Genomic DNA, 11,923 nt, shown 5'->3' with positions numbered 1-11,923 from the left:
ACCATTGACATCCACTCCCGCCTGATTCTAGATCTTAAATACGATGGATTTATCCAGCACTGTCGTACTAGATAGTTCGGTCTCTCTGGGGACTCCGCGGGTTGCAGGGTCCACGATACGGTTTTGGGTACGTTTTTCACCCCTTCTCCTCCAAGAGATGTAAATCCCTTTTCTGGGAAATGGATGATTTATCCATGCCACATGGGGGGTCGTTCACCATTAACTTTGTGGCAAGGTATCTGGAGTTTTTGGGGCAAGTTTAGCCTTCCCCTAGACCCCCGGGGATACGTCATAATAACGGTCCTTTACGTTTGCACCTTCTTATCGCCATTTTCGCCTATAACCCCTTATGCTTCAGGGTTTCTGCTTCCGGTCCCTTTTCGGGAATACACAATATCAGGGCCGGTTCCAGCTGCACTTCCGTTCCCCTATGCCTCAGGGGGTTCATCCATTATCTCGTTCTCTGGCATTGTCTGAGGGTGCAATTTTTCACATACTTCCCCTTGAAGCTCACTCTGGAGCTCTCCGTGCAAGGGTTCCTTCAGGCGCTTTGGTGTGCTGGTATTATTACCTTCGTTCCCATTAGCCTCTTTGGCTCTTTCCAATATATTGTAAACGGAGCTACCGCCAACTTAGGAGGTTCCTGTTCCTCCTACTAAAGGAGGGGTTGACTCCTTTTCCCTTAGACACCCTTCTAAGGCCTTATATTGGAAAGGGGTGTGGCGTTAAGGCGACTGACGCTGGAATCTGGGGATCACGGTTCGATCCTCGGCGCCAGATTAGCCTGGCACCATGTGACTCTGGCAATAGCTTGCTTAATCTTCCTGACGACCCCTACAGTGGAGGGGTGGAGTGGAGAAGCGTGGCTTAGTGGTTAGAGGCGGCAGACCCAGAAGCTGAGATCAGCCGTGGACCAGGGTTCGATTCCCCGCCTCGGCGGGTCTCGGGCTCAAAAAAAAAAATTCCACGGGGTCGACAATTCTCGCTCTGGTGCCTACTCGACTCACGGGGTCACACTCTGCGACTCTGGGCAATAGCTTGCTTAATCTCCACTACGGCCCCTCGCGGCGGGATGCCTGGCTTTCACCTTGTGGATACCCGGCCGGGGTATCTCACAGGGGAATACCAGGACGGGTTCCCTAAGCAAGCGCCTTGAGGCCCCTGGGTTAAAGTGCGCTATATAAATCGAAACACATTTACATTTACAGCTCGAGACCCTTACGGGTGATCGTTTGTGCTTTGCCAATGTGAATTATTATTACACCTTCACTGTCAGCAGAAACAGATCCTATAATTTCTGATGTATGAAGACCTCCATGCCGACTTCAACACCCATGGCCAAGGGTTGTGTCCTGATTACCAAGGTTTCTTGCATGTCCGCCGTCAAGTAAGCAATCACCTTTTTTGGGTTCAGGGTTTCCGATAAAAACTGAAAATTGTCAGGCGCTTAACTGCGTGCTGGCGCTCCCCTATAACTCCAGGTTCTTCAGTCCCTTGCGATTCATTCAACGTGGGAGTGCCAGGTTAGCTGGTGGATATATGACACGGGACTCTGCTGTGGGGTTAATTTTCCCCACATGGCGGGCGCTCTTATACCAAATGTGTGCATATTGATTTTTCGCTCGGTTTTTCCAATGGACCGGGTTTTAGACTATTATTTTCCAACAGAGGGTGAATGTATAGGCTTGAGCCAATATTTCTCGTTAGGTATTCCGTTCACTCCCTCCCAAATCAGAATATTCCTCAGGGGAAGGGTTTTTCTCTACTTTCCCTTATTGATAATGGCCTTTTCATACATACTATCCAGTGATGATAGGCCTAATCTACTTTGCCAGTGTGCGTTGTGTACGGTTTGGCTGGTGTGGATGGGGAGCAGGTAGTATTTCTGCTCCCCGTGGTTTTGTGTACCCCCTAACTCAAAAGGGAGCTTATACAGGCCTAATCTACTTTGCCAGTGTGTGTTGTCTAGGGTTTGGCTGGCGTAGTATTTCTGCTCACTGTTGTTTCCTGTACCCCCTAACTCAAAAGGGAGCTTATACAGGCCTGTTCTAGTTTGCCAGTGTGCGTTGACTAGGGTTTTGCTGGCGTTGATGGGTAGCAGGTAGTATTTCTGCTCCCCGTTGTTTTGTGTACTCCCTAAGTCAAAAGGGAACTTATACAGGCCTAATCTTGGTTGACAGTGTGTTTTGACTAGGGTGATGGTGTCTGTATACCCTCTTTGCAGCTCCTTAATCATTCTAACATATAATTTCTGCACTATCTTTTCAGTTTTGGACAAAAGAGTGTTACCCCAGTGTCTTCTCATCAGGTACGATATCTTTTTCACCTTTTTAGGGCTTGCAAGCGAAGCGAGCGAAAAGCACTTTTACTAGGGTTTCAAAAATGGACCTTGAAATTCCACATAGGTCGTGCATGTGCATTTCAAGGTCCATTGTGATTGGGCTTTGCATGCGTGCTGTTATATAACAAAACACGCAATAGGCCATAGGCGGTCGCTTAACTCCGCCTACGGCCTATTGGTGTTTGTTATGCGCACCAAAGCCCATGTGTCTTCAATTATGGCAGCCAGACACGGCGCCACTCAGGAGCTTATTTTTTTTGTTTGGGATCCATTTCACTGTCGAAGCAACTAAACGCTGGATGGTGCCTGGTTGCCCAGGGTGGTCACTCCTTGGCCACAAGGGAGATTCTTCAGTCTTCAGCTCAGGTGAATGTCGAAGGGCAAGGGACTGTGGGAAGTAGTGCTGTCAGAACCATTCGGGAACATGAAATGCCCCGTGTAGATAATCCAACCCTCTACAGTGCGTGGGCACAAGATAACATTTTACCTGGTAGTACTCATGCCCACGCTCTGATACCCACAGATCAGCCTGATCCGTTTTCAATATCTTCTGCCTCACATAATCAGGAACTAACACAATCACAAGGCTCCTCTGTTGCGCAAGTGGTCACTCATCACGCTAAAATTAGGTCATTGGCCTCCAAATCTAAAACTCTACTCGTAATTTTGAAGGTTCTGTCCTGGAACGTTGCGGGCATTGCCAACAAAATATATACTGATGACTGGGATGTCCTAGTAGCTAATAGTGATGTTTGTCTCTTTCAAGAGACTTGGGCTAGGGAACCCCTGTACAGAATGGGATATGCTACCTTTGAAATCAAGGCCAGTTGGAGTGGCAAGGGGAGACCCTCGGGCGGCTTGGCGGTGTGGGTAGCCAGCCACATTGGATGCACTGTGGAGAATGCAGTTACGTCCTCCCAGGACATACAGTGTGTCTTGCTCGAATGGCCCAATGCCCCTAAGTTAGCAATCATAAATGTGTACTTTCGTCCAGTTGGTCCCACCATGGAGTCACCTACACTTGATGATCTCTCGTCCTTTCTGGGCCAACTACCCAAAGACTGTAAGATACTGATGGGTGGAGACTTCAATAGTCACTTCGAACCACTGGAAGGGTTGAGGGAAGGCGCACTCACAGCAGAAGATGACTTTTGGGGTGTTCCGGTGTGTCAATCTCCACATCCCAAATCTTGGTCTCCTCTTGCAGTGCAAATTATGTCTTTGACACTTAATTTTGCTCTAAGGGCTTGCAATGGGCGAGCAATCTCAGACACCCCTTCAATATGTACTTTTAACAGGAAGGATCAGGAATCGCGGCTGGACTACATTTTCGTAGATATTAGCCTGTGGTCCAAGGTTAAAGATTTTAAAGTAGTTGCACGAACGGACAGTGACCACAATTCACTTTTATTAGACATGGTGTATCCTGTAGCTGCAGTGGGACCGCAGCCCGCTGAGACCAGGGAGGACCTAAGTAACCTGGTTCTCACCTTCAACAGGCGTAGGGTAAAATGGGAGAAACTGGTAAATTTGCAAGAAAGCATTAGGAAATTGTATGAGCTAGCACTCCCTAAGTTAGAGGACTTGGATAATTTAATTAACCAACCCAGACTTCAAAACTTTAATAATAAATTAGCTTTAATCCACGAAGAGTTAGTGGGCGTTCTGGGTGAGGTTCTTTTCCCGGAAGTAGTGCAGCGCAAGCAAAAGACTCGAACCTCTACCTGGTATAACTCAGACTGTAAAAAGTCCAAGTCTGAGTTAATAACAGCAATAAAAGCTGGAACAGACAGGGGCAAGGTCGCTGAGCTTAGGCGGGAATATAAGGACATGATGGCGCAGGCAAGGTCAGAGTGGGACTGGGACAGATGGCAGGATCTCTCTCTCGCCCTAGAGACGAGGGATTCTAGGAGATTCTGGTCTTTGGTAAACATTGGTACAGGCGAACCAAAAACTGCAGTGGAGCCCAACATTGCAGCCTCTGTGTGGGAAGACCACTTTGGTAAGCTCTACGAAGATATCTTCGAAGGTTCCAATGATGTGGCTTCTGCCGTCCTATCCCAATCTGGCGACTGATTGGAATTTAGCCTTGGGGAGGTGGTCAGCGCAATAGAGAGACTGGCACTGGGTAAAGCACTGGGGCTGGATAGATTGCCTGGTGACCTCTTTAGGTCCCATCCTGAGATCTGGGCCCCGTATCTTTGGAGGGGTGTTTGTGGTGCTACAGCCCCCTAATAAATGCTTTTTCTGGTAAATAGTTGGGTACAGATGCTTTAAGTCGGGTATGGTGAGGTGTCGGTCGGATTTCACCAGGAATGTTTGCATACATGCAGACAAAAAATACACTGTCTCCTCTCTGTTTTAAAAGTCTTCATAAATGTTGGTTATTTTACAAAATATTGTGTTTTCTCTCACTTAGTACCGCTACCCATCCTCATTTGTCTCCCTTTCCACTGCCACTTTAGCCCCTCTCATGCACCCTGCTTGTTGTATAATGTATTATAACATTAAATGCCAGCGCAATTGTTGGGAAATCTGAAGCTCACACCCCCAATCTTACTGACCAAACTACACCTCTGTGACTGCAAACCCGTATCCCCTGTGCTTCAGCAGCATGCTGTCTCACAGCTTCAAGGAACTATAAACAGCCAGGTTTGAAGGCTTTCACAATTTGAGGTGGATGTCAATTCTTCTTGCAAGAATTGAGTTTCAGAGGTGCCGCCCTGGACTGAGGAGCTTGCAGCAGTGCAGGACATCCTGAAGGAAGTCATCCTGTGTGAAGTTTATACATTTGTGGGTGGGGGGGGCGCGAACTAGACCTGAAGGCATCAGAGCGCTTTACATGAGCACCAGTTGTGTTAGAGACGAACACATTAATTGTTAGGTCTCGCTAAACCAATGCGTAAGCATTGTTCGGCGAGATTATAGTAAGGCTTCCGAAAAGTCTCCCCAAACTGCGGATTCAATTCAGTTCATGTGAGCCAGGCGCGTGCACATCGCCAGCCACATCCCACACCATGCCTCGGCATCAGACTTGAAAGGAAGCCGCTCCCCCGCCCCACTCCGCGCAATGCCAGAGCTAGTTTTTCTCGCTTTTTTTTGGTGCTTCATTCCACCTACCACTTTACACTGACTTGTTCACTTTCCTCCCATTTCTATCTCCTTCTCTCAGTCTCCTCCTTCATGTATTTCTCTGTCAATCTCCCTGTCTCCCATTCTTCATCTTCGATGCATCTTTTATTTTCTTACATGCTTTGGTGTACTTTCTCCTTTCTTCCCCTTCCTCCATATTTTCTACAACTTCATCACCTGTATTCTCATATCTTCTTTGTTACTGCCTTCCTTATTTGATTTCCTCTTCTTCATTCCACCTTCCTTGTTCTCGCTCCGGTTTTCTCTTTCTTACCTCATTCCTCGTTCTTTCCAACATTGCCGCATCCTCTTCAGTCTCTTTCTCTGTCCGTCTGCCTTTCTCCGTCTCTACTTCTGCTCATTATTTCTTCTGTCCCCAATGTGCAGCTTCCAGTCTTTATTCCTTCCATTCTCTTCTTTCTATCCTGTTGATCTTTCCCCTCTACTCCTTCCACCCTGCATGCCCGCCTCTACTGCTTCCTTCCTTTTCGCGCTTTACTTCCGTAGTCTTTATTCTGTAATCCACTTCTGTTCTCCTCCCTCATAACCAATGTTCCCTCTAATTTTTTTCCTCTGTGTGCGGCAGTGGAGGGTCTCTGTGCGCTGCAACCATGGCTATGTGCGCCAGGAACCGAACCTCGCTTGTCTGCGGCGCCAAATGCCACTCATTTTTGGTGCTCTCCTGCCCTCTGTCCCACTCTTTTTTGGTGCCCTCCTGCCCTCTGCCCCACTCGTTTTTGGTGCCCTTCTGCCCTCTGTCCCACTCGTTTTTTGTGGCCTAATGCCCTCTGTCCCACTCGTTTTTTGTGCCCTTCTGCCCTCTGTCCCATCGTTTTTGGTGCCCTTCTGCCCTCTGCCCCACTCGTTTTTAGTGCCCTTCTGACCTCTGTCCCACTCGTTTTTGGTGCCCTTCTGCCCTCTGTCCCACTCGTTGTTGTGCCTTTATGACCTCTTGCCCTCTGTCCTATCGTTTTTGGTTCCCTTCTGCTCTCTGCCCCTCGTTTTTGGTGCCTTTCTGCTCCCTGCTCCCTGGTGTCCGTCCCTGCTCCACTGTGTCTGTCCCTGCTCCCTGGTGTCTGTCCCTGCTCGCTGGTGTCTGTCCCTGCTCGCTGGTGTCTGTCCCTGCTCGCTGGTGTCTGTCCCTGCTCGCTGGTGTCTGTCCCTGCTCGCTGGTGTCTGTCCCTGCTCCCTGTTGTCTGTCCCTGCTCCCCGGTGTCTGTCCCTGCTCCCCGGTGTCTGTCCCTGCTCCCCGGTGTCTGTCCCTGCTCCCCGGTGTCTGTCCCTGCTCCCCGGTGTCTGTCCCTGCTCCCCGGTGTCTGTCCCTGCTCCCCGGTGTCTGTCCCTGCTCCCCGGTGTCTGTCCCTGCTCCCCGGTGTCTGTCCCTGCTTCCTGGTGTCTGTCCCTGTTCCCTGATATCTGTTCCTGCTCCCTGATGTCTGTTCCCGCCCTGGTGTCTCTCCCTGCTCCCTGGTGTCCGTCCCTGGTGTCTGTCCCTACTCCCCGGTGTCTGTCCCTGCTCCCTGGTGTCCGTCCCTGGTGTCTGTCCCTACTCCCTGGTGTCTGTCCCTGCTCCCTGGTGTCTGTCCCTGTCCCTGGTGTCTGTCCCTGCTCCCTGGTGTCTGTCCCTGCTCCCTGGTGTCTGTTCCTGTGTCTGGTGTCTGTCCCTGATCCCTGGTGTCTGTCCCTGCTCCACTGTGTCTGTCCCTGCTCCCTGGTGTCCGTCCCTCCTCCCTGGTGTCCGTCCCTGCTCCACTGTGTCTGTCCCTGCTCCATGGTGTCTGTCCCTGCTCCAGGGTGTCCGTCCCTGCTCCCCGGTGTCTTTCCCTGCTCCCTGATGTCTGTCCCTGCTCGCTGGTGTCTGTCCCTGCTCCCTGGTGTCTGTTCCTGTGTCTGGTGTCTGTCCCTGCTCCCTGGTGTCTGTTCCTGTGTCTGGTGTCTGTCCCTGATCCCTGGTGTCTGTCCCTGCTCCACTGTGTCTGTCCCTGCTCCCTGGTGTCCGTCCCTCCTCCCTGGTGTCCGTCCCTGCTCCACTGTGTCCGTCCCTGCTCCATGGTGTCTGTCCCTGCTCCCTGATGTCTGTTCCTGCTCCCCGGTGTCTGTCCCTGCTCCCTGGTGTCTGTCCCTGTCCCTGGTGTATGTCCCTGCTCCACAGTGTCTGTTCCTGCTCCCTGATGTCTGTTCCTGCCCTGGTGTCTGTCCCTGCTCCCTGGTGTCCGTCCCTGGTGTCTGACCCTACTCCCCGGTGTCTGTCCCTGCTTCCCGGTGTCCGTCCCTGGTGTCTGTCCCTACTCCCTGGTGTCTGTCCCTGCTCCCCGGTGTCTGTCCCTGCTCCCCGGTGTCTGTCCCTGTCCCTGGTGTCTGTCCCTGCTCCCTGATGTCTGTTCCTGCTCCCCGGTGTCTGTCCCTGTCCCTGGTGTCTGTCCCTGCTCCACAGTGTCTGTTCCTGCTCCCTGATGTCTGTTCCTGCCCTGGTGTCTGTCCCTGCTCCCTGGTGTCCGTCCCTGGTGTCTGTCCCTACTCCCCGGTGTCTGTCCCTGCTTCCCGGTGTCCGTCCCTGGTGTCTGTCCCTACTCCCTGGTGTCTGTCCCTGCTCCCCGGTGTCTGTCCCTGCTCCCTGGTGTCTGTCCCTGGTGTCTGTCCCTGCTCCACAGTGTCTGTTCCTGCTCCCTGATGTCTGTTCCTGCCCTGGTGTCTGTCCCTGCTCCCTGGTGTCCGTCCCTGGTGTCTGTCCCTACTCCCCGGTGTCTGTCCCTGCTTCCCGGTGTCCGTCCCTGGTGTCTGTCCCTACTCCCTGGTGTCTGTCCCTGCTCCCCGGTGTCTGTCCCTGCTCCCTGGTGTCTGTCCTTGGTGTCTGTCCCTGCTCCACAGTGTCTGTTCCTGCTCCCTGATGTCTGTTCCTGCCCTGGTGTCTGTCCCTGCTCCCTGGTGTCCGTCCCTGGTGTCTGTCCCTACTCCCCGGTGTCTGTCCCTGCTTCCCGGTGTCCGTCCCTGGTGTCTGTCCCTACTCCCCGGTGTCTGTCCCTGCTCCCCGGTGTCTGTCCCTGCTCCCCGGTGTCTGTCCCTGCTTCCCGGTGTCTGTCCCTGCTTCCCGGTGTCTGTCCCTGCTCCCTGGTGTCTGTCCCTGCTCCCTGATGTCTGTTCCTGCTCCCTGATTTCTGTCCCTGCTCCCTGGTGTCCGTCCCTGGTGTCCGTCCCTGCCCACTGGTGTCTGTCCCTGCTCCCTGATGTCTGTTCCTGCTCCCTGGTGTCTGTCCCTGCTCCCTGGTGTCTGTCCCTGCTCCCTGGTGTCTGTCCCTGCTCCACAGTGTCTGTTCCTGCTCCCTGATGTCTGTTCCTGCCCTGGTGTCTGTCCCTGCTCCCTGGTGTCCGTCCCTGGTGTCTGTCCCTACTCCCCGGTGTCTGTCCCTGCTCCCCGGTGTCTGTCCCTGCTTCCCGGTGTCTGTCCCTGCTTCCCGGTGTCTGTCCCTGCTTCCCGGTGTCTGTCCCTGCTCCCTGGTGTCTGTCCCTGCTCCCTGGTGTCTGTCCCTGCTCCCTGGTGTCTGTCCCTGCTCCCTGATGTCTGTTCCTGCTCCCTGATTTCTGTCCCTGCTCCCTGGTGTCCGTCCCTGGTGTCCGTCCCTGCTCACTGGTGTCTGTCCCTGCTCCCTGATGTCTGTTCCTGCTCCCCGGTGTCTGTCCCTGCTCCCTGGTGTCTGTCCCTGTCCCTGGTGTCTGTCCCTGCTCCACAGTGTCTGTTCCTGCTCCCTGATATCTGTTCCTGCCCTGGTGTCTGTCCCTGCTCCCTGGTGTCCGTCCCTGGTGTCTGTCCCTACTCCCCGGTGTCTGTCCCTGCTTCCCGGTGTCCGTCCCTGGTGTCTGTCCCTACTCCCTGGTGTCTGTCCCTGCTCCCCGGTGTCTGTCCCTGCTCCCCGGTGTCTGTCCCTGCTTCCCGGTGTCTGTCCCTGCTTCCCGGTGTCTGTCCCTGCTCCCTGGTGTCTGTCCCTGCTCCCTGATGTCTGTTCCTGCTCCCTGATTTCTGTCCCTGCTCCCTGGTGTCCGTCCCTGGTGTCCGTCCCTGCTCACTGGTGTCTGTCCCTGCTCCCTGATGTCTGTTCCTGCTCCCCGGTGTCTGTCCCTGCTCCCTGGTGTCCGTCCCTGCTCCACTGTGTCTGTCCCTGCTCCATGGTGTCTGTCCCTGCTCCAGGGTGTCCGTCCCTGCTCCCCGGTGTCTTTCCCTGCTCCCTGATGTCTGTCCCTGCTCCCTGATGTCTGTCCCTGCTCCCTGATGTCTGTTCCTGCTCCCCGGTGTCTGTCCCTGCTCCCTGGTGTCTGTCCCTGTCCCTGTCCCTGGTGTCTGTCCCTGCTCCCTGGTGTCTGTCCCTGTCCCTGGTGTCTGTCCCTGCTCCCTGGTGTCTGTCCCTGCTCCCTGGTGTCTGTTCCTGTGTCTGGTGTCTGTCCCTGCTCCCTGGTGTCTGTCCCTGGTTTTAGTTCGGTTGTTAACCGAGGCCTTTCCATTTTTACTAAAATGATATATATATATATATATATATATGAAGTTCCACAAGATGCCCAATGCGGAACGCACTCCCTGCACGCATTCTCCAGTTAAGGGAAGAAACCACCTCATTCAGCGCCAGCAGAGCCTGACGCGTTTCAGGTAAAAACACCCTTCCTCATAGGCTTGTCTGCTCATTGATGAACTGCAGGCATCAGGCCACCAGTTAAATAGTCCCTCCTTTATTTCAATAAGACACACATGTCAAAGTTCAAAACTCAATGCATGATTCCAACGCAATGAACACTGGGACTGGTAGTCTTGAAAATAACACCCAAGTGGGCTGCTTGCAGTTCTTTCAATGAAAATAGTTCGTAATCACAAATGCTGTGGAACAACACTTCCCTGTTCAAAATTAGTGCGAAATCAGGTCCGTCACGCTGATTGCAGCACCAGCGGTGGAATCGCTACAGTGTGCGACGGTGCGTCCCTCGACCGGGTCGGCCGATTCAATGAAGTTCCACAAGATGCCCAATGCGGAACGCACTCCCTGCACGCATTCTCCAGTTAAGGGAAGAAACCACCTCATTCAGCGCCAGCAGAGCCTGACGCGTTTCAGGTAAAAACACCCTTCCTCATAGGCTTGTCTGCTCATTGATGAACTGCAGGCATCAGGCCACCAGTTAAATAGTCCCTCCTTTATTTCAATAAGACACACATGTCAAAGTTCAAAACTCAATGCATGATTCCAACGCAATGAACACTGGGACTGGTAGTCTTGAAAATAACACCCAAGTGGGCTGCTTGCAGTTCTTTCAATGAAAATAGTTCGTAATCACAAATGCTGTGGAACAACACTTCCCTGTTCAAAATTAGTGCGAAATCAGGTCCGTCACGCTGATTGCAGCACCAGCGGTGGAATCGCTACAGTGTGCGACGGTGCGTCCCTCGACCGGGTCGGCCGATTCAATGAAGTTCCACAAGATGCCCAATGCGGAACGCACTCCCTGCACGCAGACTACCAGTCCCAGTGTTCATTGCGTTGGAATCATGCATTGAGTTTTGAACTTTGACATGTGTGTCTTATTGAAATAAAGGAGGGACTATTTAACTGGTGGCCTGATGCCTGCAGTTCATCAATGAGCAGACAAGCCTATGAGGAAGGGTGTTTTTACCTGAAACGCGTCAGGCTCTGCTGGCGCTGAATGAGGTGGTTTCTTCCCTTAACTGGAGAATGCGTGCAGGGAGTGCGTTCCGCATTGGGCATCTTGTGGAACTTCATATATATATATATATATATATATATACTATTTTTATAAGGACTTTCAACCTGCTCTCTTCACAATGGCCTGTTATGTTTGTCATTCGCATTTTATTACGCACACTATCCTGTAAAACATGGATCAATGTGGGTCAGCACGTTTTACCATTTCAAAAATATTTTTGAAGGCCCAGGTGTTTCTCCAGCAATAACTTTTTCAAAAATCTTGTTAATTTTTACTGTCCGTGTGAGTTACATTCAGTCGTCTGTGTTTTCGTCTATACTAATGGTCTTGATGATCGTTCCTCTCCCTTACAGGACAGGAGAGCTGGAGGAAGGCAACGCAACAAAAAGGATCACAAACAGCCCCTCAGTAGTGCACAATGACGATTCTTACAAGGCACAGCTGCGGGGCTGATTGTAGGTCCTTTGCATTTGTATTTGTGTTAATTGCAGCGCACGGGGGGGGGGCCTACAATTAACATTAATACAAAAGGTTCACAATCAGCACGCAGCTGTGCAGTGTTAGAAAAGGAATGCAGAGGAATGGTGAGTGTCAAACACAGCGTGTGCTAAAGCACACGCTGTGTTTGAGACTGCTTTTTTTTTTTTCAAACTCCCGCAACGAGGAAATGGCACTTTTTCGCGCCGCTCGCATTTTAAAAGCGGCGCCGCTAACGGTGTTGCTGGAGTGCGCGGTAAATTCAGCAACCTG

Source organism: Lissotriton vulgaris, chromosome 5 (assembly GCF_964263255.1).
Source record: "Lissotriton vulgaris chromosome 5, aLisVul1.2, whole genome shotgun sequence".
NCBI lineage: Eukaryota > Metazoa > Chordata > Amphibia > Caudata > Salamandridae > Lissotriton > Lissotriton vulgaris.
This window is presented reverse-complemented; position numbering follows the sequence as displayed.